Raw genomic sequence first — 27,555 nt, forward strand, 5'->3', positions numbered from 1 at the left:
TTAAAATATAAATTAACAATAAAGTTACCCTTTGAGTATCATTTGAAATGTTAATCTCAATGCCTTGGTTTGGGAGAACTTTAAATTCCTAATTCAAATAAAATAAAAAAATTAGATTATGCTTTTCATGTATGACATAAACAAAAATATAAACATTTACATCTAGCACCTTTGGTTCTTTTTCGTTGATATTGGTACCTCATTTCATGCTCCTTTGTTGCAAAAGATCCTTCATCTTCTCACTTGGCTAGACCAAGGGCCATTTCTGGGATTCATCGTCAATCAAATGGGCTGAATGCAACGCAGTTTTGGCAGATACGACAATGAATCGATCAAATTGTACGATTTAGGTCACGACATATAGCACTCACCTCCAGATCAAAGCCATGGATAGAGGAGAAGAGTTGTATATACCTACAATGCGCAAAAGACTCCTGGGTGAAGCGATCGATCCAACGCGGGCAATGGGTCTCTCTCTCTCTCTCTCTCTCTCTCTCTCTCTCTCTCTCTCTCTCTCTCTCTCTCTCTCTCTCTCTCTCTCTCTCTCTCTCTCTCTCTCTCTCTCTCTCTCTCTCTCTCTCTCTCTCTCTCTCTCTCTCTCTCTCTCTCAATGCCACATTTGCAAATGAGCTCTCCCTTGGCCTATTGGGTTATAAACCCTTCCTTGACCTCTGCAATCACTCTCTTAGCATCACCCTAAAGCTTTCCGCTTCAATTTCTCGATCCTACCTACTCTAAATGCAACAAAAATCAAAAGTAAAGTACTAAAATGATTTCTCCTACTTGCTTAATCATAAGAAACCAAAAATACTTGTTGCAAGGATTAAAAACCCAAAACCTCCTATTTATCTCAACCTCCAGTTCGAGGATAAACCCTTACTTCAACGCTCGATTTGAGGCATGCAAGTGCTCAAGCTTGATTCTGTTGGTCCCTGCAATAGAACCAAAATGAAGAGGGAGCTTACTGCTCAACCGCCAAGACCCATAGATCACTTATCCCTTCAAGCATTTTAAGTGAGCATCTATGGCTATCTCTCACCTAGCCAATGTGCCTTCATCCTATCGGGGTGTAGTGAGCTTACCTCTATGCTTGAATGAGTTGCCTCCCCCCACAAGTACACCGGTAGCTCTACGATTCATGATGCAAGCTTGAGCACCCTTAACCCTCCACTTCCAAGCTTCATCCTCCATAGTCGTGCACAAGACAAGCAAAGAGAAGAGAAGAGATGAAGAAGAGAGGAGATGATGGAGAGCTTCACCTCCAAGATCTCTCACCCTCACACACTCACTCCCTTACACTCCCTCTCTCGAGCACACATGAGCAAGCAAATACAAGAGAGGAAGAGAAGAAGATGAGTCCACTTTTTCCACACACCAAAAAATGAGCTCCTCATTCACTTTTCAGCTTTATATACAAAACTCTAAATCCCTCTTGGGCGGTCATCCCCTTTTTTACATGATCGGCTGTGGCTTAGTCCCTCTTTCCCATTATCCTCCTATCTTCTAGCTTCCTTCCTACCATCCATCAGCCTTTACAATTTGCACAGCATTGCACAGGAGGGAGCCTGGCACTCTTTTACAAACAATTTTAGGGGCGCCTTGCATTTAAAAATGTGCTTTTGCCTTTAACTTAGCTTTTGAGGCTGCCCTTGCACTTTCGACCGTTTCCCTTCCTGCTTCTTTTGTTGTGTCTAACTTCCTTTTGGGCCACCTCTTTCAAGTCCCGACTTACACTTTTTTTACTTTTTTCACTTTTTATTGCATTGAGTTTAACAGGAACCCTTGACTCTATGCACATACCGAAACTCAATAGCATAGAATGGCTATTCTATAGTAGTGACATTTTGCACATGTGTAGCACAAAAATTTTAGCAGACATATTGAACTCTATGAAGCCAAGCACTAGCTCAAAGAATGTGCATCTAAGCTAATTCATACCAATTGCAATTTTTGCACATATATTCAAGAAATGTAAGGGTTTGAGACGTACCAAAAGCAAGTATGTCATAAAAAGTGCATCGAAGGATTATGTAACAAGGATTCTAGGCAAAAGTTGGTGGACATAAAAAATGACTCACAGTCCTAACATAGTGGAGTGTCAAGTCACAACAAGGGGCATGGCCTTCAGGTAAAAATTTTCTCTCTTAGTTGACTATTATCTTACTTTGGGATGGATCAACTAACTTTCCATTCCAATTACACGTACTTTGTCACACGACAGACTTTATGCCTCGTGTTCAAGTGTCATAGATGGAGGATGCTCAAGGGTGAATTGTTGTTGTGCCTTGATCAAGACACACATGAAAGTGCAGTTGTGGATGTTACTGTCATTTGTGAGGCCCGCGAGCCCCAAGTGTTGCAAATGGAGGATGATTGGCCCTTGAGTATAATGCACCAGGAAATTACAATGTTAATGCAGAATCCACCTGCTAACTTCTATTTTAAACTAGATCGTAGAAAAATTCGAAGCCGAGCTAAGGATATTGTTACCAGTGGAAAGTGTGTGCCTCCACATATTTTAGAAATTGTAGAGTCTCCCTAAAAATCCCAACACCACAAGTTGTAATATCCAACACTTGTAAATTTTTGGATTTTTTTGGCTAATGGAATATTATCGCTTGCAAACCTTCAATATTTAAAATTTATGGTATGTATGCAAAATCATACACTTGCTATACACTTTCCACATCGGCATATTTACATATGCATGTGAACTTTACAAAGACATTAAGTAAAGCCATAACTAAATATCATATATGAACAGCCCTTGATGGTTTAAAACTTAAGGTTTTTAAGGTAGTACTAGATTAGTTCTTGTTTCATTGTTTCATTTCACACTTTTTCTATTCATCTCTTTACATCCACCACATCCCTCCTACCTGCTACATGGATGCTCACACACACTTTGATGAGAGTGGATCCACAAGACTGTCTTTGCCACCCAGGTGACGAGATATTTCAGGTTTCTCTAAGAAATTTAACCTTGAAAGCATGCTCTCATCGCTGGATCCCCCCTTTCACATTTTGGAAGACTTTGTGAGCACCATTGTTACCTTCACATACTCCATCGAGGGATTCGATACAACTTGGGTGCCTTTGAAATAGTTCATGATATTTCAAGCAAAAAAGAATCACCAAAAAATTGGTGAATAGGTGTCTAACCCACACGGATTCTTTGCACCATAGACTATGCACTATTCCCATGGGCAGTGCACCAGGAACAACACCTTTGGATCTCGTGGACTGTGATTGCGTATATTGGCAATTTACCTCCTTGCATTGGATACACCCCTACAGGAGGAGAGCGATGAAGAGACAACTCCACAGGTTGTTGCTATCATGTACATAGGAGAAGAGTTGATTGAAGAGCTCATAAATGTTGAAGAGGAGCATTGGGTGGCAGAGCAAGGGTTGGCTCTCAGGGTGCTATCTTCTTCAGAACAGCCACAAGTCAACAAATCCAACCTCATCTCCTTGACGCCCATTGAAGTAGATGGCATGTAGTACTTGCTTCTGTCAGATGTGCTGCAATACTTCGAAATGAAGGAAGAAGAGTTGTTTTCTATTCTAGTTAGGGATTCTACAGAAGACCTGATTGATTATAATACATGGATGTGCATCCGACGATGGCAAAGATTGGAAGATATGATGGCACAAGCTTAGATACAGTGAGTGCCATCATAGCAGCACATGAGCAGATTACCTCGATTGAAGAAGATTACCTTGTGCCAAATGTTGAATTTAAAGCACTATAGCATGATCTATTCAAACCAAGACCCCAGCTTCCTAACAAGGAGTTTGTAGATCCCTCTGCCCAAAGAGATGCCTCGTTGACACACGAGGAAATGAAGCTACAATATGATCTAGAGAATGTGAGATTTCTAACTACCATATATTTTTATGGAACAAAACTTGACCGTAGGGTGCATCGGGTTCCCTGGAGTCCACTGGTGAAATCTTGGCAAAAAATGATGTGTACAGTTGCTGCCCTTTGTCCGAAGTTTGCTAGGAAAGTGGCCCTAGATGCCAAACTTCAGACAGGGCAACTGCATGCATCATTTTTTGCCAAGATTTCATCGGTGGACTTCGGGGGACCCGATGCACCCTATGGTCAAGTTTCGTCGCTTTTTGATAACTCTAGGCTAGTTGCTAATTATATTATTTGATTTGACTTTGTCATTCAGGGCATACTGTATATAGATAAGTTTGCTTCAAGGCATCATGTAGATCAACGGAAGGATTCAGCTTTGAAGGAGTATAATGGCAACCTTGTTGTAGATTTGGCGATCTTCCATAAGAAGTGCTCACCATGAGGGTAGGAAAAAATCATGAAAATTTGGGCTTTGACCAACCTTTTTGAGAAATACTTGTGACATCTAGCTTGGAGAAGGTGGTGCTAGTCAACAAGCGGTCAAAGAAGCTTTACTTGTTTGACCAAATGTGTGGTGGAGCAATGTGTGTGCTTGTTGCATTAGGTGACCTTGCTAAAGTGTTAGATTCGCTTTTCTTGGAGAAAGAGCTCAAGGGGGAGCATGCCATTTTTTAAGCAAAGAATGAACTTTTATTTTCATCGGAAGCTAGCCCCTCCTCTCCACCAATGAAAAAGCCAAGGAGCGAATAAGAGTTCTTGTTGGCTATCAACTTTTTGTATCTGCTATCACTATCAGCCACCATCACATGTATTTTTCTTGATGAATATAAGATATTTTATGTTGTTCTTATAAATAAATATTTATTGAATAAATGTGTGGTTCGTGTAAGTGTAATGATAATGTGTGGTACATGAATGATGCATTCACATACATTAAGATAATCCAATTTAATTATGTCAACGCATAGTATTGCACTTGCGATTGTGCATAGGCTATAATGTAACTCGTATCCGTATATTACTACTTTTGATGCGTGCATACGTTAAACAAAAATTAAGAGGCGTGCGTTTCAAGAAACAAAACAAAACAACTTTACTCAATTAATTGAATTCGGTACACATCACATGATATTTTATATATATATATATATATATATATATATATTCTCCAATATGACAGAGTATACAAAATATTTTGGCCTTCCAAGATGCTATGGTGCTATAACACAATTACAAAACCTTGCATCATTAATCTCATAACCTGTGAAGGAGTCCCCTTGCCATGTCGAAGTCGAATGATAAAGTTCATGTCTTTACCTATGATTATGACACACTTTGCATGGATGGCCGCTAGCTGTGTATCATCAAACAATTCGATGAGAAACCCCTCTCCAACTGTTTGCAGGGCCTCCATAGCTATAGTAGTCCACTTTCTTGCCGATGGGCCATCGCGCACTCGCACCCAAAATCTTCCCAATCCTTTCAGCTCCAAGTCTAGCATAACTTCCTGAGAACCTTATAAAAAGATCTTTTTGGCATGAGAAGCTCATATTCGTGCAGGATTCTCCTTATCTCCCGGAGGGCGACAATGCTTGGTTTTCATCTCCTCTTTTTTGTGGTGGTCTTTGTGCTCTATGGGGAGCACCTACTATTGCACCAGAGGAGGCTCCACCATGTGCTCTAGATGTGGCAGGCCTTGGCATTGTCGAAGGGGTTTTTTTCAAAAGGTCGAATCCACCGGGGATCAGAGGTAGAAGAAAGTAGAGATAGGAGATGGAAGAGAAGATAAAGAATACACAAGAGGTTGTGGGAGCTTTCGCTCAACCGCCAAGACCCACGGACCGCTTATTGTTCAAGCATTCCAAGCGAGCTCTAATGGCTATCTCTCACCTAGCCGACACGCCGTCGATCCTACAAGTGTTGTGAGCTTACCTTGATGCCCGATCGAGTACCCTCCTCTCTCTTGCACTCCGGTAGCTCCACGATCCTTGATGCTAGCTCAAGCATCCTCAAGCCTCCTCCATCTCCAAGCTCCATCCTCCATAGCCGCACGTGCAAGAGAAGAAGAGAGAAGAGAATAGAAGAAGAGGAGAGGAGATGGTGAAGAGCTTCGCCCTCTTGATCCCTCACTCTCACACTCCCTCTCTCAAGAGCACACACAAGCAAGGAGGAGAGAAGAAGAGAGGAAGAAGAAGACTCTTTTGCCACACACCAAAAGAATCAGCTTCTCATTCTCTTTTTCAACTTTATATACAAAGCCCTAAATCCTTTTTGGGCGGTCATTCCTCTTTTACATGGCCGGCCGTAGCCTAGGCCCTTTTTCCCATTTCCCACCATTCTAATTTATCCTATTCCCAACTAATGCCTACACTTTGCACAGGAGCGAGCCTGGCACTCTTTTACACAGATTCGAGGGTGCTTTCGCATTTTAATGGTGTGCCTTTTTCCTCTTTCGTTGCCTTGGCCCGACGGGTCGTGTCCGATCATTTAAATTTTTCAGGGATTGGTTGCCGGTCAGGGCGCCTTTTTTTGTTTTTATCTTTTTCTGCTTTTATCCTACGCCTTTTTGCTATTTTCTCTTCTTTCCATTTTCCGCTCCTTTGTGCTGTGGAACCACGGTCGAAAACAGGATATTATTACCCCCTTCCTAGCCAAGTGCCAGTCCCATGGCACTGCGGAGGGATATAGTGGCAAATTAGGCAGAACAGGTAGGTGGGTGGTTAGGGATGATGACCAGGAGAGATGCCGGCGTGCTTTAGGCTCGACGGAGATACTCGGCTTCTGTCACATGGTTGTGGCGCTGGTTATGTAGCCGGTCATCTTTTGAGTATGAGAAACGCTTGAAGAAATAAGCAATCCCTTAGGATGGTGGTATTGGAGGGATTTATTCTGGAGAAACCCCTCGAACACTTTTTGGTTTGAAAACCCGTGGCTTCGATTGAAGATCCTTGTCTTTGATTTGAATGTCTTCCATTGAAGGTCTTCAGGTTGGTGGAATTAATAAGCGATCCATAGATCTTGGGCCGTTGGGCATGGATCATTGGACGGTGAGGTTCCAAGATCTATGCCAATGGCAGCTCCGCATTGACTTGATTCACTTAGGGTGGCCATCAGCAGGCAGGTGGCCAAATGCCGGTACAAGAAAAGAAGTGTTGATCATTAAGGGAAGCCGTTGGCGATCCTCCTCAGCGGGTAGCCATGTCTTGAAGTGCGAACATAACCTGCAAGAAAAGTTGTGCACTCCCTAAGGGGTGTGTCTGTCTTGTTGTGTAGTGCATGGTGCGTGTGGCAGTGGAACTGGGAGATGGGTCTGACCTTGGGTAAGCCCTTGGTAACGTCCCACACTTGAGGACCCAGTTTGGCTTTGTTGGCGGTGCAGTGCAAGTCTTAGGGTGACAGGTCTGAAAGTCCTGCCCTTGATGTGCTCTAAGTGTGAAGTGGGTGGGGGGGGGGGGGGGGGGTAGGAAGGATTCTAGGTGCGGTGATTGTGGTGCGTCTTTCTTTCTTCTTCTTTTTCTTTCTCTTGTTTTTTTTTTTAAATATATATATATAATAGCATGAGGAGGCGGATACATGGAGGCAAGCGGTACAAGGGCATGACAGGAGTTTACTCCTCATCATCTGAATGGTGGGTAGGGGTTGGCGGAGGGCGGGGGGCCTTGTTAAGGAATTTTCGACTCAACAAGTAGCCTTTGATGTGGAAGCGGTTTTTGAGGGTGGTGGTAGAGAGGAAGGGGTGGTTGCACTGGGTGAATTTGCTGTCGTTCATGTCTTCGAGTAGTGCAACACAGAAAGATGGCAAAAGAGAAGCACGCATCATGAGGCGAGTCATGGTGTTGTTGTCTATGGTGTTGGGGTCAAAATAGAGGGGTGGGAGGTGGCGTTCTTGGGGTGCGGGCTCTTGGTGGACTAGGATCCTAATTAGCCTAAGATAATTACAAGTGGTGATGAATGCAGGGTCGGGACAAGAGATGAACTCGCTAAGAAATCTATCTATAGAGTTGTACAAATCGGGGAGGGTGAAGAGAAGGGCATCCCTATGGGAGGTGCTATTGGTATTATAGATAATGGGGAAATAGAACCTGTCGTGGATGGACGGATTGAAGTCTACCCCTACCCTTCGAGGATACGGCATAAAAGTAGGGTCGTTTCTCTCCGAAGGGAGGGTGTTGCAAAATGCCATCCACGCGTCCAGGTTGACGTCAAAAATGTGTCTCCTCCAGGTGGGTTGGCAATTATAGCCTTCCACTGATCTAGGCACCTGGAGGACTTTATCTTGCCAAAATTCGTGGTCCTCGGCTCCCCAAGCAGTTGGGTGAGCCTCACGCTCCGCTAACCACTTGGCTTTGAGCCTTGCCCCCACAACAATGACGTCCTCTACCAGTTGAATGGGCAGCACCCTATTCAAGGCAGTGGGGAACTCAAAGCGCAAGTCGAAGGGGTCACGGTTATGCTCCTACTGTTCCCAGATAATCAATTCGGCACGAAACTCAGCAGGGGGATCTTGGGTGCGTGGTAGGAGAGGGGCAGGCTGTCTTGGAACGGGTCTGGTATTCAGCTTTCTTCTTGCCTTCTCCACCATCTCTTTCATGCGGTTGGTTTGGGCCGCTCTTCTCTCGGCAGATGTATCAGGGGGCTGCACTTCCGCTTGTTGTCGCTGAGGGGGTGGGGGGACGTATTCCTCCTCCTAAGGTCCCAGATCGTACTCCGGTTCACCCCCTTCTGCTTGCTCGTCTTCTTATGCTTTCGCCTCTGTGAAACCGAGGTCATCTATTTCCTGCGCCGTCAGGCCTACCTGTGCAAGATATCTCCTCTGCTCCTCTAGGCTCTGCGGGCGAGCCTCCTAGCTGCAACAGCACTTGCAGGCGTGCTGTGAGAGCTCTGCGTGTGCAATGGTTAGTTTCCTTTGTAGCTAATCATTGGCTTCATCTCCTTCTAGTTTGGTGGAGTGGAGTAGCGTATTGAGAAAGGTGCGCTGCTGGGCTATCATGGAGAGTTGGGCCGCCTCTGCCTGATTCTTGGCCAGCACCCTGTCTCCTTCGGCCTTGGCTAGCCGGCATGCTAAGTCCCGTACTCTCTGCTCATTGTGATCGGCCCATTCTTTTGCTCTTCTTTCCATATCTTCCAGGCTCTCCCCCTGATGGAGGGTCATTGCCATGATCTGTTGCTGCTTGACCTCGAGCTCACGATGCAGGCGGGACTGCTCCTGGCGTTCATCTGCGATCTGCGCATTGAGCTGGTCCAACTTCACCTACATCCTTCGCACCTGTTCTGCCCTTAACTGGTCCAGCTCTACAGCCTCCTGTCTGATCTTGTCAAGCTGGCTTTGCGCTTCCAGGTTGACTGCAGATAACTGATCATTTTTGCGCCGAAGGTGGGCATTCGTTTCCCTCTCCCCGTTGAGACGCTCCATCAAGATTTTTCTCCTTCCCTCCCAGGCAGCGTCACGTTCCTTCAGGGCTTTTAATTCTTCCGCCTCCTTAGTGTTGGCTTCCTCCTTGAGCATAGCGATTTTCCTTTGATATTCTGTTATCTGCTTCGTTCTCTCTAGCTGGAGGCCGGCTTGTGATTCTCGTTCCGCTGCCAGCTCCTCCACGGCTATCTTCCTTTCTTCCCTGGCCCTTTGCAACTGCGAGAGCAGTTCCTTAACATACTCGTCGTATTGGCCTGCTGGAGGTGGGGGGGGGGCATGATCGTAGTGGTGGCGACATCTTCTATTTTTTGCCTTTTCAGTTCCGGCCCTGCCTCCAGTTCAGTCGTGGCTGCCCTTTTGGCTCCTGAAGCTGGGGTGGCCACGGCCGCTTCCCTTGCCAGCTCCCTTTCCACCAAAAATTGTAGCCAAGTGACCACATTGCTCTCGTCAACTTTTGGGGTGGGCCCTTGGGTGGCGGTGGCAAGGGGTGTCGTCATGATAGGAGTGGTTGGCATGGACGGTATGAGAAGGGGGGAAGTTGGCCTGATCAGGTCCTTTCCTTTTCCTTCTGCAGGGGGCAGGGGCGCTATTTTCGGCACACCGGTACTGGGACCAGGTGCCTCAGGTTGGTGCGGACCCTCTGCTCCTTCCCCGTCTCTTCTGTGCTGCTCCTCGATAGAGCAACGGGTTGCGAGCTCCAATTCTTCCTCTTCCTTCCTTCTCAGCTCCTCCTCGGCCTTCTTTTTTCTTTCCTCCTCATCCTTCAGCAACTCCCTTCGATCCCTTTCCAGATCTTCCTTCTCTTTCTTCTTTCGCTCCTCCTCTCTTTTTCCATCCAGGGCCTTGGTTCGTTGTTCTGCATGCCTTTGTGGTGTAGCCTGGGATTCTCCCTCTTTGTCGGCATCCGTCTCCGTTTCATCAGACGACCTCTGCTGCTCTTCTACATGAGGCGGGGACTGTGACAGTGATTCGCCACTTTCCTCATCACCTCCCTCTTTGTCTTCTCCTGCTTGTCCCTGCCCTATCGCTTCTTGGATGATTGCCGTAAGGACACCTCCAAACCCTATGGTGGAGGCCTTGGAGGATGATGCCTTGCGGGTCGATCGGGACGACAGGGACTCTCCTGCCATGGCTCTTCCTCCTGTCGTCAGGGCCTTCGCCGAGGCCTCAATTGTCTTTCTCACGAACCCATTAAGGTTCACCTCATCCAGCGATTGCGCCGCAATGCTGTCGAGCAGAGGTACATTGATTCGGGTCATATTGCTGTTGTACCTCTGGCTTGAGAACAGGGCGTGCACCATCTTTGCCTGCAGCTGAATTTCTTGGTTGGGGATGTCCACCAGGCTAATTCCGTCATTGGTGTAAACCTTCACTTTATCCATCCCCAACATGGCGTAGATGTCTCTTTTTGGCTTCCTTTCCACCTTATTTGGCAGCCCTAGTGCCCTTTCCACCAACTCGGGGGTCAGCTCGATCTGCACCTGTTTGGTAGCTTCCTTGTCACGCACCGTGATAATGCCCCTGTTTCTATTGAAGATACGCAAGAAATCAGCGCACAGGGTGTAATCTATCCTCCGGCCCACTGCGTCCAGGTACTTCTATAGGTGGCACTACTCTATGATTTGACGTACCGCCGGTTCTTCGATGGCTACGTCTTCAAGGTTGAAGACGTGGCGGAACCTTAACTGGTTGAAAGCTCTTGTTTCCACCATGAGGCCGTACTTTACTTGTTCCTCCTCCGAGAAGGGAAGCTTGCCTGCTTTGTCCTGGCTTGCCATGGTCACCATTTGCACATTTAGCCATTTTCATTTTTAGTATTTTTTGGCAACTAATTTGCTGGAAAAACAAAAGCATAGCAGATTTTATTGAACATAGCCTTAACTTTGCCTTTCAGACTTCTATCACCACCTTTTACTTTTGCATTTCAATTTTAAGCGTTTCACACTTGGTTTACTTTTTAGATTTTATTTCGTTTATCCTCCTTACTACTCCTACTACCCCTTCCCCCTTTGGAAAAGAAGAATCCGTCCCAGGATTGGAGGTTGCAAGGCCAAGGCGTTCATCTTTATTTGTGTAGGAGCCAAGTGTAGAAGTTGGGGTTATATTCCAGTTGAGCAGCGCAGTCCAGATCAAAGGGCCGAATTCCTACATGTGTGATGTACGTGAGGACATCTGTGAGAAAATCACCGGAGTCGACCCGACTTGCGATGTGGAGCTCTTCCTCTGTTAAGAGGCGGTCAAGATAGGGATGTCCTGTGATATGCTTGTCCATGGGTCGATCTCGAAGAGTGGTTAACACTCTATACGAGGTAGGCGCGACGTAGGTGGGATCATACTCGGCCGTTTTGATGGCTCGGCGTTGGTCATTATGCGACATCCGTCGACTTCCCATTGCAACCTAAGAGCGTACCACTACCTCAAGAAGGGTGATCCCGTATTAGCAAGGTGGGATAACCTTGCGATCTCTTGGTCGATGATAGCAGACGTTGTCCGTGGGTCATATGATGTGATGAGACATTGCTTAATGGCTTGCTCTTTGGAGACCTCACTAGCGAGCAACTCAGCGGGCGAGAAGCCTGCGCAAAGGCGAATTCAAAAGTCTCCCAAGAGCAAGGCATATTGTGCACTTATGTTGCAAAGGGTTCTGTTAATAGACCCAAGTCCAAGCGGTCATAGCTGAGAGCCAGAGCTACAAAGGTGGCATCGAGCTGTTTGATGCAGTCCACCACATCATCTCCGGTGTCCTCTGCAAGGTCAGCGGCCAGCATTAGAAATGACTTTCATTCATAGGAGGTTGAGGTTTGCTAGAACTAGAGGTTCTGACTGTACAGAGTTGCGGCTGGGAGTCCCTTTGAGTCGGCAACCTGGCTGTTGGCAAGATGGGTGGGTTAGATTCGGTCACAGCAGCTGGGCTGTTGCAGTCAGCTAGGCTGCAGAGAGGCGGGTTGACCTGGTCGGATGATGCCACCTTTGGTGTTTGGTAGTTGTTTGGGTCGATAGGTTTGTGAGACTCTCTTGGGCCGACGCATAGAGGAGTCAGATGGCTGGGACTCTGGAGAGCACTGCAGCCTATGGTTTTGAGGTGTCGGGGGACATGGGTTGATCAGACTTGAGGTCGGCATAGGACTAGTGCGCTTGGTAGTAGAGGCCTTAGGGATCCACAGTGAGGCATTCCCCTCATAGTAGCCTTGCACATGCAGGAGGATTTTAGGAACCCATATTTGCTTAATCACACGGCGCTTCCGGTGATGGCATCTTGGTTTCCTAGATTTAGAGTTGTAGGTCTTATGCAGACATGCGCGTCTAGTCCTAGGTGGTTCTCGAGACTGTTTAGGCACCCATTGCAAGTGAGGCTGTTGGGGTTTTGCTTTGGTTGTTGCGGCCTGCGGTTTATGGGAATCTGGGAGCGGCAGACATGCATTACCCCCTCCTTAGTCTTGCCTACGGCTGTTTCTATCGGCGGCCCTGTGAACGGTGATGGTGTTACGAGGCCCTTGTTGAAAGCTATGACAATGCACACATTGCCGATTGCTAAGTGGATGCGCTGCGACTCATAATCAACATTGCAGTGATTCTGCTTTTTAAAGGTTCGCCCGAGCAATGACTCCATGCCTGCGTCCGTGGTACTTGGCAATACGTAAAACAGCATGGGGACAGTTTCGGACTCGATAGAAACGGCGACTCTGCATTTGCCGAGAAGCGCGTAGGATTGAGCCCCGTATGGGCTTAATTTGGCCGTTGTGGGATGAAGTAGTGGTTTGCCAAGTTGGATCCAATGCTTGTGCATTAAGACATTGAAATCTGCCCCCTCATCAATCAAGGCATTGAAGGAGCACGTTTGCTTGGCAGTGACCGTGACATGGAGGTAGGCGGGTTCTATAGCCTCCTCCTCATTATCGTAGATTTCAGTAATTGTGGCTATTCGTATTTTGACAGGCGGTTTTAACATTGGTGGCTCATGCAAAGGATGAGTGGGAGGGTAGTACTTCTTGATACGGCTGCCATTGAAGAAGCCTATTCCTTCGCCATCCAGTGTCTCAAGCTCGGCATTACCAGTTCGGCTGATTGCCCGAACCTTGAAGGGTCCGAGACCTCTGAATTTCATCTTTTGCTTATGTCCTTTTACTGAGTAGAGGAGCACTAAGTCACTCTGTTCAAACTCCCATTGCTTGACATGTTTGTCAAACCAGCTCTTGCGTCGGGCTTTCTCGCAGATAAGTGCGTGGGTGGCTAGAGGACGCCCACCCCCCCCTTCCAGGGTCACCAACCCCTCCCCCCACCCGCCATGCACCTCCGACCATCCCACCATCCATTGGTCTTCTCCCCCTCCACCACCTCCCCTATCGAGCATCCCCCCCGCCCCTCCGATCCGCCCCTGGTTCTGGTGATCCCCCCCAGTACCAACCTCCCCCCTCCCACAGGAGGTGATGAGCTCCACACGCCTACATCCTCCTCGCACTAGCAAGTCTCCTTCTCCCATACAGCCACCAGCTAGCTCATGTGCCCCTGCCGCCCGTCACACTTTCTCGAGATAGGCACAGTTGTTGCCACAGGAGTTCTTCCACAGTGGCCCATGGTCCTTCTTGAGAGTTGCGGAGCGCGGAGAGTTCCCCTATCTCTAGAGGTGGGGATCTTCGTGGTTCGTAAGTCAAGCAGGGGCAAGGTCCATCTACTAGCACCACCGGATGGACCAAACTATGCCTTCTTCTTTTAGTCCTTCCACTCAGGGGTTTGGACGATGACACAGATAGAGGAGTTAAAGAGTCAGGTGGAGGACCACATCCCCCAGTGGATGGGAGATGAAGGACTAGCACTGTTCGTGCAGCTCGACCAAGCGTTGCGTCCATGCTTCCTTCCCTTCCCATCATTCTTGGAGCGCTATTCTCAGGCTAGGATGAAGAATTCTAATGGGAAAATGGCTTCAGTCCCATAGGTCAGCCTAAAAGGTGTTTGACCGACGGCCGTTTTATAAGCTGTTTGGTAGGCCCACAAGGCTGCCATCAACTTGTTATCCCAGTCGCTTCGTGAGGCTGAGACTACTTTAGTCAGGACGTTGATGAGAATTTTGTTGGTTGATTCCACCTGGCCATTAGCCTGAGGGTAGTATGGTGAGGATTTGCGATGGATGATAAGAAAGGCGGATAGGAGATGGGCTATCACTTCGTTGATGAAGTGTGTTCCTTGGTCGCTAACCAGTTCGATGGGGCAACCGAAGCGCGAGATTACTTGCTCCCATAAGAACTTGGCAGTCGTCCTAGCATCGTTTTTTTGTGTGGCTCTCGCCTTTGCCCATTTCGTGAGGTAATCCGTGGCCACCACGATGTACTTGGCTTGTGAGTATTGCGCCGCGGGGCTGATGGGTCCTATGAAGTCAATCCCCCATTTTTCGAAGGGTTGGCGAGCAATAACAGGGGTTAACTCCATTTGATCCTTATGAATCGGGACTTTCGTCCATTGGCACTCGTCACAATGCTTGACGAATTGCTTAGCATCGCGGAAAAGTATGGGCCACCATAGCTGGGACTGCAGCACCTTCCGTGCTATCATGTCTCCGCTAAAGTGTCCTCCTGCAATGCCGCTATGCGCCTCTAAGAACACATCATGCATCTCATGCTCACACACGCACCTACATAGCAATCCGTCTTGCCCCAGCCTATAGAATTGGCCTGCAATCAACTGGTAGGGCTGGATTTTCAGGATCAATCACCTAAGTCATGCCCGTTCTATTAGTTGTTCGGGTAGTCCATGCTCGAGCACTTGGACTATGTCATCTGCCTAGTATGGTGTCAGATCGGCCCTAAATAGGTCTCCTTCGTTGGATAGGTGGAATAAGTGGTTGTCAGGTAACTCGTCCATGATGCCTTGTCTAGCGGCTTCTCCTGTGGGTATACGGGACATATGATCAGCCATGTAATGTTGTTTCCCCTTTCGTACCACCACGGAGAAATCGAATTCTAGGAGCAGGAGGAGCCATCGAGCTATACGTCCTGTAGCACAAGGTTTGTTCACTAAATAGAGCAGGGCTTGATGGTCCACAAAGAAGGTGAAGGGGGTGGCCAACAGGTAATGCCGGAACTTCTTCACGACGAACACCATGGCTAATCCCTCCCTTTCTGTTTGTCGAATAATTCATCTCCATCTCAGTGAGTTGCCTGCTAGCAAAACTCACTGGGTAATCTAGGTTATGCTCACCAAGTTGGCACAACACTGCCCCCACGGCAAACTTAGAAGCGTCAATGTGTACGTGGAAGGTAATGGTCCAGTCTAGGGCTTGTAGAATCGGTGCCGTTGTTAGAGCCTTTTTCAATTCTTCGTATGCCCATTGGCATGCCTCAGTCCACTCGAAGACAATTAGTAGCTTGTACAATGGCCTAGCTATCAATGCGTAGTTCAGTACAAACCGCCGATAGTATCCTGTGTGACCTAAGAAACATTGAACTCCCTTGTAATTACTTGGGGGTGGAAGGTCAACGATAACCCTGACCTTCGAGAAGTCCGTGGCAATGCCGTTCTTCGACACCATGTGTCCTAAGATGCATCCGTGCTTCACCCAAAACTGACATTTCAAGGGGTTCAAGGAGAGACGATATAAGTGGCACCGTTCAAAGACTGCGCGGAGTTTGTATAAGTGTTTGATCCAGGTCGAATGGACACACAGGTCGTTGACAAAGACCTCTAACTCCTTGCGAAGCATGTCCTTGAAGATGGCGCACATGAGGCGTTGAAAAGTGGCGGGGGCATTGGTCAACCCGAAGGGCATGACTACGTACGCAAAGACACCCCACTCAGTGGCAAAGGCAGTCTTGTGCCTATCTGCAGGATGCACTTGCACCTAGTTGTACCCTGAAAAGCCATCCAGAAAACTGTAGCCTTCCTTGCCTGCCACTCTCTCAAGCATGTGCTCAGTGTACTGCAAGGGATAGTTGTCTGTCTTTGTAGCAGCGTTCACCTTTTTGTAATTGACGCACACTCGGATTTTGCCGTTCTTCTTCATCACAATGACTATGGGTGATACCCAGTCTGTGTGCTCAATTTCGTAAATGAATCCAGCTCTCATTAGCTTGTCAATTTCCTCCTTGACAGCATGGGCATGTTTTGGATTCATGGGGTACGGTCGCTGCTTGACCGGCGTTGCATCCGATGTCATGGGTATGTTGTGAGTCACAACACTCGGATCTACCCCCCGTAGCTCTTCTAAGGACCAGGCAAATACGTCCATGTACTCCCACAAGAGAGCGACAAGGCTCAACTCTTCCTTACCAGTCAAGTCATCGGCAATGAACACTGGTCGGGGTATCTCCCCTTCCAGGGCTAGGTTTACCTCCTTGACCTTGGTTGGTCCTTCAATCGGTTCGCTTGTCTGCCCTTGACACTTGGCACCTAGCAAAACCACTACCCTATCCCCTTTTTTGAATTTAGTGAATCGCTTAGGGAGGTCCTGCGGCGTTCGTTGCCCTTCTGATCATGTATCTTTGGGGTGCTTTGTCCTATCCAGGTGTGACCATCTGCGTCTCAGGTGGACGAGTAAGTCCCCCTTGGTGCATCTGGTCCTGGGCGGCCTAGGGATCTCTGGGTCGCTATCCGAAGTAACTTCCGATTCAGAGGCAAACCCTCCATCTTCGCTAGAAGAGGCGGTCTCCCCTGGTAGCAGCCATTCGGATGGCGATTCGGTTCTAAGTATTGATGTCATTCCTGATTGGGCTAGGCCTGCTTGCTCCAGGTCTATGGCCCCCATGCATTCCAACCACGCACAATCACATTCCATGCGCATGACTCCTTGCTCCAGTCTAAGGGCCTGCCTTTTCTGTGGCTTGGCGTCTGCTCGTATCTGCTCAATTTCTCATCCATCCGTGTCGTACTCTATGGTATCCACTTTACCCTCGCTCTCACCACTGAAGGATTGGCAGTCTTCGTATTCATCGCAGGAATCTTTGTCATTCAACTGCCCATCGTCTCCTAGGGTTTGGAATGCCTCGTCTCGTTGATCTGGAATCAGGGCCCAGTTATACATGAGGTTCAGCTCGTGCACTTTGGTCCATTGCCACTTAGGATCCTCTAAGAGATCCTGGAGCAGTTTGAAGTTGGCAGCCGGGTTACCTGCTAGCTGGTCTGCTAGGTATTCCAGTACCCCCTGGAGTTCCCTTTTGTTGGATGATACTTGGAAGGTAACAGGCTTAGGCCTTTCATGGAGGCTTGCTGCCATCATATAGACGGGTGTAGAGAGTGCTTCGTTTGTCTTGCCAATTGTCTTGATGGCCTGCTCATATGCCTCATGGTCTGAGAATGGTAGATCAATTTTAGGGAGAACGTGCATCCAATCCCGCTCATCCTCTAGGCATGGGATATACTTAGTCAAGGACCCATAGGGTTCCCTGACCTGAGTGTTCCCTTTGAGCAACTCATGCTGGAGAGATCATCGATCTCGTCCTCTATGATGGGTTAGGCATCTTTGAGATGTTGTTGAGCCTCCCTCACCCATTCCTTCACCTTTTCTATGGCCTCTAATTACTGCTTTGGATGCGGATATTCCCCTATCTTAGCGCTTTCCTTTTGGGCTGTTTTAGGGGCTGAAGTCTCTGCCTCTGCGTCTGAGACTTTCTTTCCATTAGGTAAGGTCGTAGCACTGTCGGTCTTTAATGCGACCTTAGCTTCCGATCTCTTCTTTCTCCGCCTATGGCTTTTCTTTCCTACTAAGATCGCGTCAAGATTGCTAGGTCCTGGCAGAGAGATGTCAGCCTGCTTCGTTTGGGCTCAGGTCATAACTCGCAAGGGAATAGGTGTGGCCTCCCCATCGAGGTTTTCAACACCAAACAACCCCAATGGGATGGATGGCAAATTAGCTGAACCGGAGGACGACTTTCGCTTGGGGCACTCTACGAAAAGATGGGTGATTCCGCATTCTGCGCACCTTTGGTCAGCTTTGTCCCTGTTTTGCTGCTCTCTTTTAGGGCAGTGTGATGAGACATGACCGGGATGTTCGCAAGTCCAACAAGTGACCGGATCCTATGGTGGCTGCCCTCCTAGGCCTCTACCCCGTCCTCGTCCTAACGCCATCACCGGCACGTGTCAATAATCCATGAGGACCGCGTTGCCCTCATCGTCATGTGAGACGTAAGGGTATATGTAGGTCTCTTCATCACTGGGCTCCTCCACGTAGTGTACGGGAGCGTCGCTCGGTGGGTGGGCCACATAAGGACCAGGCGGTCTAAGAATGCCGGTAGGATTTATGTCCATTCTAGGGAGAGCTGGTTTCATATCGTTAGGTGCAGGCACGGCTAACGGGGCTCCCCTTCCGAAGAATGGCTATGGCCTGTTAGCTGGATAAGGCTGGCCGTAGGGTTGCAAGTATGGAAGTCTTCGTGGTTGTCTGCAGTGTGCGGCATCGTGGCCGAACCTACCACAGTTAGCGCAAGGTCTTGACCTAGGGTCTTGACACTCTGCTAGCAAGTGGTTTCCACCACAGTACACGCACTGGATATGGGGCGCATTGGTCATCTCAACATGTCTTGTATTTCGGCTAATTCCATCTTGACCTCAGCCAAGCCTTGGTCTGTCTCGGTGGTCTTCCCCTTATCTTGGGATGATGGGTTTGACCGCTCACTAGAGGTTGACGTTCGTTCTAAGCTTCGCGGGTTAGTCTCTTCCAGAGTTGAGCTCCTAGAGCTTCGCTCTTTCAGTAAGTCATCGACTCTGATGGCTTCCTCAAAAACTCTAGCCACCACGTCCCGCTGCAAGCTTGAATTGCCTGCCAATGCCTTATATAACTTCTCATCTCTAATTCTGCTGATGAATACAGTTGAAACTGCTTTGTCAGTCGGTCGCTCGCCTAAGGGGATTCTCTTAAAGAGACTTCTCACGTGGGTCACGTAGTCACGTATGTCCTCCTTCTCCTTCTGTTTGACATTCATCAAGCGTACTAGCAGGTTGTCGGAGTATCCGGGCTCGGCGAACCTCTTGACGAAGAGATCCTTGAGATTATTGAAGTTGGCTCGTTCCACGGCATCCAGGATTGTATACCACGTCCTACCCTTATCGCTTAAGCAAAGTCCGAATGCTTGCGAACATTGAGTCTGGTCGTTGAGGCCGTTGGCTTCACAGACTTGCTCAAACTGCTCAACGAAGCTGTACGGATCGTCATGCGGTTGGTACTTTCGAGTTGCTTGGCAACAATCGGTCTATTGGCCTAGCTCTTTGAGCCCTGGTTTGCCCCTAATCTTGCAAGCAGAGACGTCGCTAGTGCAGTGGCACTCTGCTCTACTACGGTGTTATCGAGCAACCGTTTCATGAGGAGCTCGCTCAGCGTCAGATCTCCCTCTAGTGCTCTCTCATGGTCTGTTTGGTTCCGGCCAACCAAGTTCAGCACTCGCTGCACCTCATGCAGCTCCATGCTTTGCCTTTGGCTCCTAGCTTGTTGATCCCTATTATACTCAGCTATGCCTTGCAATGCCTTATGGGCTAGCCTTCTCTCCTCCTCTAGGTCTGCAATGATTGCATCTGCCATCCTGCCACGGTGCTCGTACCGGGCGTGTGCATCGTAACTGCTCACCATCTGCTGTATAGTGTCTGGGAATACACTCACATCGAGCTCCTTGGTAGACCGATGGTCTGAGCTTTCTTCCGTCATGGTCGAATTCTTGCGCCTCGTGCTGCTGTCGATCAGGTTGACTAATCGTGACAGATCCTTGTTGTTGGTGCTCCTTGCTTGGTTCTACCCTGCGCTTTGCGCGTTTGTCTATGTCTTGGGTCCTCTCCTATTGGTGGATTTTTTGAGCTATTTATCTGAGTGAGTTCCTTTAATTACTGAATACAATTCTCAACTTATGGTCACTCGTGAGTGTGTTATTCCTCATGCACTTGTGCTCAATCAGGCTTTCAGCTTTCCTAAGTGTACTTCAAGTCGGAAATTCAACGTGAGTGCTGCAAGTAATTTCCCGGCGTCTTACTCACTCCCGCTCGTTTCGAGTCAAATAGGCTTTGTTACTCAAGTCCTGGCCATTCTAATGGGTTCTAGGGTCTGCGTTGCTTCTCGTTGTTCACTAGGGGGGGGTCGCTGCCAGTGTGTCCCTTGGTCTTGACTCCTACGTCAGAGACTACCTACAAGACATTCACCACATCATCCTGGAGCAGGTTGCGCTTCCAGTCGCTCGTGGGGGTCAAGTTTTGATGTTTTTTTCCCTTTTTTTTTGTTCGACTCTGGGAATCGGACGTCCGATTTACCAGTGGTCCGATTCTGGGAATCGGACCAAGTGTGTTAGAGTTGAGTGGTAGTCTCAGAGTCCGAGTGTCCGATTTTCAAAAAATCGGACGGGCAGGTGTTCAATGAATCGGACCAGGGTGGTCCAATTCTGGGCTAGTCCGATTTTGGGTGGTCCGATTCGTCCGAATGGTCCGATCGGACAGGGTGGTCCGATTTCTAAAATCGGATGGGCTGGTCCGAGTGTCCGATTCTGGTGGTTCGATTATGGGTGGGTCCGATTCTGGGACTCGGACCGAGCAGGTGGTCCGAGTGTTGATGTGTCCTAATTCATCCAATCGGACAGGGTGGGTCCGAGTCTGAGCGTCCGAGTCTCCGAGCATCCGAATTGGACGGAGTGGTCCGATCGGACGGGCTATCCGAGTGTCCGAATTGGACATGTTATCCGAGTGTCCGGAGACAGGGTGGTCCGATCGGACGGTTGTCCGAGTGTCCGATTCTGGGAATCGGACACTGAGCCGGGCGTCTGATTCCGCCGGCCCGACAAAGTTGCGAGCACGGATTCACCCAAAGATCTCCAGATATCTATTACTATTGACCACGAAATTCACCAGTAATGGGATTGAAGTGGTGAGGGAGAGATCTATATACCTAGGGATCACCGAATGCAATGTCACTCCGTGCCCTGGTCGATTGAACGGTCGCCCAAGCTCTCTCTCTCTCTCTCTCTCTCTCTCTCTCTCTCTCTCTCTCTCTCTCTCTCTCTCTCAGCTGGTTGCAAATGAGGATTCCCTTGCCCTTCCAGAACTTATACCCTGTTGGTCATTCCCTGAACACTACAGATCACTCTCCTAGCGTTTCCTACACATTTATATGCGCATTTCCTCCATTTTCCCCCTGTTTTCCCCGATTTTCTCCCTGTTTCACAACAGCAATCCTCTGCCTCTCGGGTGTGATTTCCTACTATTAACCTATCCTAAACACAACATAAATCAAAAGCAAAACACTGAACTAATTTCTCCATGTTTTCCAATCATCAAACAACCAGAATATCCCAAAATACTTACCTGTTCTGAAGATCGAAAACACCCAACTTCCTACCTATCTCAAGCTCCGTTTCAAGGATGAATACCCTACTTCGATGCTCGATATGAGGCGCACAAGTGCTCAAGCTTGAATCCGTTGGAACCAAAATGTGGGAGCTTTTGCTCAACCGCCAAGACCCACGGACCGCTTATTGTTCAAGCGTTCCAAGCGAGCTCTAATGGCTATCTCTCACCTAGCCGACGCGCCGTCAATCCTACAAGTGTTATGAGCTTACCTTGATGCCCGATCAAGTACCTCCTCTCTCTTGCACTCCGGTAGCTCCACGATCCTTGATGCTAGCTCAAGCATCCTTAAGCCTCCTCCATCTCCAAGCTCCATCCTCCATAGCCGCGCATGCAAGAGAAGAAGAGAGAAGAGAAGAGAAGAAGAGGAGAGGAGATGGTGAAGAGCTTCACCCTCTTGATCCCTCACTCTCACACACACTCTCACACTCCCTCTCTCAAGAGCACACACAAGCAAGGAGGAGAGAAGAAGAGAGGAAGAAGAAGACTCTTTTTGCCACACACCAAAAGAATCAGCTTCTCATTCTCTTTTTCAACTTTATATACAAAGCCCTAAATCCTTTTTGGGCGGTCATTCCTCTTTTACATGGCCGGCCGTAGCCTAGGCCCTTTTTCTCATTTCCCACCATTCTAATTTATCCTATTCCCAACTAATGCCTACACTTTGCACAGGAGCGAGCCTGGCACTCTTTTACACAGATTCGAGGGTGCTTCCGCATTTTAATGGTGCGCCTTTTTCCTCTTTCGTTGCCTTGGCCCGACACCGACGCTTCTTGCGGGTTGTGTCCGATCATTTGAATTTTTTAGGGATTGGTTGTCGATCACGGCGCCTTTTTCTGTTTTTATCTTTTTCTGCTTTTATCCTGCGCCTTTTTGCTATTTTCTCTTCTTTCCATTTTCCGCTCCTTTGTGCTGCGGAACCACGGTCGAAAACACGATAACAGAGGTAAACAAAATAATGGCAAAGCATAATGAATCAAATCAATATGTATTGACAAAACTTGAAATTCTTTATTTGGCACTACTCAGAAGTATTGTCCATGCATTAGATCTCTTAGAGCTTCTTCGTAGAACAAAAACATGGATAAGAAATAACAACTCCTTCTTTGCTTCTCAAAACCCAAATCTGATGGCTCCGTTGGCTTCTGAAGGGGGTAAAACCCCAAGACACCTGATCACAAATTCTTCCAGTTCAAAGTGCAGTTTTCAACCTATCAACAGCGATCGCAACGCGCACAATTTCATCAATCTGTCTTTTTTATGAAAAATCCAATAACTACTTGAAAAAGCAACTTGTTTTTTGCATACTATCCTAATCTAGAAGCTTTTCTAACTTTTTTAAAATTTTTACAATAAATAATATAAAAAATAGGCTAAAATTATCCAATAATCTAGTATTTTTGGATAATCTATGCCACTCACACTAGTACTAATGACTCAGATCACGTTGACTCTCTTGATCAATAAGAAAGTCGGATGATGATGCATTCCATGCTTTTTCACACTGTGTCGACATAGTATCATGACATCCACCCCCTCTGAACCTGCACATCCTCCGGATGTGCCAAAATCCTGGTTGTCACTAGATTTTGAGTCCTCCTCATCCTCTACAACCATATCCTTTGCTTCTTCATCTTCCATATCTTCTTGGCTAGCCCCTATATCATGGCCACTATTTTCTTCCAATTCTGGCAACTCATAGGTAGTAGACTCTCTCATCTTGAATAATTTGATTCTTTTCCCTGCTATCAGAAGTTTTATGGCTGTTCCATCCAATTTATTTAATGCATAAGTAGCATTATCAAACACATGTCTTACCACATAGGGTCCAAACCATCTTTTGGAAACTTTACGCATGGCACTATGCTGGTTGTCTAAACTGCTATCATAAACCAATACCCAATCCCCATCTTGTATTGTTCTTGGTCTCAATCTATGTCTTATGTCAAACCGTTTCTTATTTTGTATCCTTGTTTCCCTTAATTTTGCAATTGTTTCCTCTATGTCTTTTGACTTTCTTTCCAACTGTTTAATGCGCAAGGCCAACAACTCCTCTCGATTCAACTCCTCCTCCCAAGGTAGAACACTCCATGTGACTGTCATCTATTCTATCGGCATGATAGGTTTTTGACCATACATCAATTCTACAGTCATATATCCTGTAACAACACTATGAGTTGTTTTGTCAGCCCACAAGGCATAAGGAAGCAATCATAGCCACTCTTTTACCTTCTCTCCACATGCTTTTGCCAATGCCTTCACAATAGGTGGATCAACTCTTTGACTTTTTCCATTTCCTTCAGGGTTATCGGATGAAGTTAAAGCAATCTTTATCCCCAACCATGCAAAGAAATCATGAGCCTCATCTACATCCAACTCACCCCTATCTATAGTAATTTTTCCCACACATCCATACCAACAAAAGATCTCTTCTAAGAGAAAAGTACACACAGCATTTGTTGTCTTAGTACCTAGAGCTCTCCCTTCCACTTGATTAGTCAAGTCTTCACAGGCAAGCACAAGATACCTCATTTGCCAAAGACTTGTAGGCATCGTGACCAAATCCACCACCCACTGAAAATGAAGAGACAATGGATATGTGGGCTGCAATCCATCTCGATGTCCCACAAATGAATACATTTGACATGTCGTACATGTTTCCACAAAGTGAGCAACATCTTTATGCATACCCTACCACCAATATCTTTCTTTTTGCAAAAGTACCCCAAACACCTCTATGGCTAGCCCATAAGCTTTCATGAAATTCTTGCATAATATTTACTTGTGAAGCTCTGTCACCCAAAACTTGCAATGGCATACCCTATTTCTTTTTGGCATGTTTCCATAAGTATCCATCTTTTTAGAAAAACCCATAGGCTTTCTTCTTGATCTTCTTAAACTCCTCTGACCATTCATTTCTCTTTGTTAATGGATTGAGGTATTGACCAATTCTCAACCACTCTCCTGCATATTTGTCTTCCAGAAACATTTCTGCACAAGATGCCAAAAATCTAAAGTGTCTTCTCTTTGTTGTCCAAGCTTTTGTTAATGCTGTAGCAACACCTTGCATTGCTAAATTCACTCTTAAAACATCATTTTTAGCCGCAAGAAAGTCATATTCTTCCTCCTCATCTATCATCCCATCTTTGTTCTCATAGCTTGCTTGAGATAACATGTCTGCCACCGAGTTATCTCTTCCTGCAATATGCTAAAATTCAAGGTTCAAAGATTTGATGTATGCAATCCACCGGAGCATAGCAATGTCCGAAGTAGCACAACTAGTAATCATACCCAATACTGATAAACAATTGGTTTCAATGACTACATGAGCACCCATAAAATTCTCCTTATCACATTTAAGGGCTATCACAATTCTCCATAATTCTCTTTTAACCTATGGATACCTTCTCTATCGTTCAGTCAATACTTTAGCACCAAAGCATATTGCATATCTTTGCCCTTCCTCACCATCTTGCCCGATTGCCCATCCAATCCCAATTGGGCTTGTATCAACAACAATAATGATAGGCTTTCCATATGAATAGTCAACATTTCTCAATGTAGGAGCAGGTTTTAAGAGTTGCTTCAATTTTTTCATTGCTTTCTGATGCTTCCTTTCCTAATGAAATCTATGGCCTTTCCTCAGAAGCTAATATAGAGCATCGGCTACATGTACAAAGTGAGGAATCCATATCAAATAGAACACACATGCTCCCAAGAATCTACGCACCCCTAATACATTTGTATATACATCTTGCATTCTATCAATCCCATCTATTTTTGCTGGTGATGGTCTTTGCCCATAGGGCCCACACATATGCCTAACAATCAAAACCTCTTCAACTCCAAAGACACTAGAAAGAGTTAAATGCACCCTGTTAGACGCATCAAAATCCTCTCACAATCCACAATATGGTCTGCAACAAACTATCTGCATCCATTCGCATCCATCTCTTCATTCTTTTCATCCATTGCACACCCTTTGATTGGAACATCATCCAAGAAGGGCATTGTCAATTGTGGTATAAAATCCCCGAGTACCCTATTCATAGCATTTGTCATGTGTGCCACTGAGTTTGTTGCACCCTGCGGGAGAGTACACATCCATACTAACCCCAAGGGAGTCTTCATGGTTATGATATCCTTGCTTTCAATTGCAAGATGAAACTAATCATACCCCACGTAAAGATCACCCAAAGAATAGATCGCTCTGCCTGCAAAAGCCTCTGCAAATTCATCAATCACAAGACCTGCACCCACATTTCTTATGGACACTTTATTGACCGATTGCATGTCTTGAATAAATCTCAAAGCCCCATTCTTTTTTGGCACAGTAAACCAACGATTTGAGTATGGAGCTCAAGAGGGCTCCAAGATCTTCATGCGAATCTTTTCATTTAGCAAATCCATCAGCTTTGGTAAGTAAGCTTTAGGCACTAGAATAGGCCTCAAGTTCCATGGTACATGTGGCACAGTAAATATTACCATAGGAGAGACAACATCTGGATCCACACAACCTATTTCACTTGGTGGAAATGCAAATGCCTTAATTACTGTAATGTTTCAGATGTAAACTGATGACCTATATCTTTATGATCCCGTAAGCTTGGCTGCCTTGACACTTTTTCCTACAAACCCTCACTCTCTGGTGGAAGTGGAAAATCAATTGGTTTCATCTTTTTGTCAACTATCTTATACTTTGTCTCCACAAGTGCTTCAGCCCATTGTAATCCTTCCTGCTGAGCAAACAATGCTATAACATCATACATGTCCGAAGAACATACTGACAACACTCTATTTTCAGCCTCATTTTCTACATGTATAGTTACTAAAATTTCAATCATAGTGTCATTAATATTTAGCCCATAAAAGATGCCTGAAATGCCTTCATTTTCAGCTAATAATCCCAATGCTTTCAGTTCCTTAGTAGCCTGTTTCATAGATATATGTTCAGCCTTGCACATAGCTTCCATAGGCTTAAACCAACATGAACTGCTTGCTGTAAACTGAGAATAACCACTAGTAAATACATGCTTCATTCCATCAAGAGGCGAGTAAATCCTTTGAACAGCACTACTGTAGCCCCGCATTACAGAAGCGCTTGATGAAAATCCCGGTCTTTGAATTCCCTTGCATTTGGAGCCAATGGAGACTCTCGATTTCTAGGATGATTAACACAAACAGTAAGAAATTGGACTGCTTTCTTCCCATCCTTGCTTCTGACTCTTGCATAAGCAAAACCATCATCAAGCACCTTTGTTTCCATACACACTCCTGTAATATAGGATGTTCCAAAATCACTGCATATGAGGAATTATCTTGCACAAAGAAGTGTTGCTCTTCTTGTACATCACCAATCATCACTTTCACATTAGAACATGTAGCATAAAGCTCTCCCGAAGAATTATTTGCAACCCTTATATGCCAACCATGATCAGTGTCTTCAAGCCATGCACCATTTTTATACAATCCATGCTCAATGGCATTTATCTCAGACCCATGGTCAAGTAAAGCAACACAAGGAGTTTCACGTTCCCCTATTTTCACTACCGTTTCAATGGTAGCCTTGGCCCAATGATTCCTTATGTAATGACTTCGAGGAATAAATCCTAGAGTCTCTTCCCCATATTGTTGAATCTGCCTTACTCTACCATGCATATTGCTACAAGACAATGCATTTTCAGCCACTTTCTTCTCTTTTCCACATGCTGTCCACTGATTAGTAGCATCCTGCATAGATAATCCAGTACTTACTTCATGCTCATATTCAGCCCAAATACCCAACGAACCACTTTCCTCTTCAAATTGCAACAATGCACTAGTGGTATCACCAAGAAATTGATGCTTCCTCTTAATTATGTCAATGATCTCATCATGAAATTCTCGCTTGGCGATGTCAAGCACCTCTCCCAAGGTGAATTCCACCCGACTGTTTAAGATCCATTCTTCAAGAACCTTCTTAAGATCT

This window comes from Lygodium microphyllum, chromosome 30 (assembly GCF_053477565.2).
Source record: "Lygodium microphyllum isolate KBCC chromosome 30, Lygodium_microphyllum_v1.1.10, whole genome shotgun sequence".
Taxonomy (NCBI): Eukaryota; Viridiplantae; Streptophyta; class Polypodiopsida; order Schizaeales; family Lygodiaceae; genus Lygodium; species Lygodium microphyllum.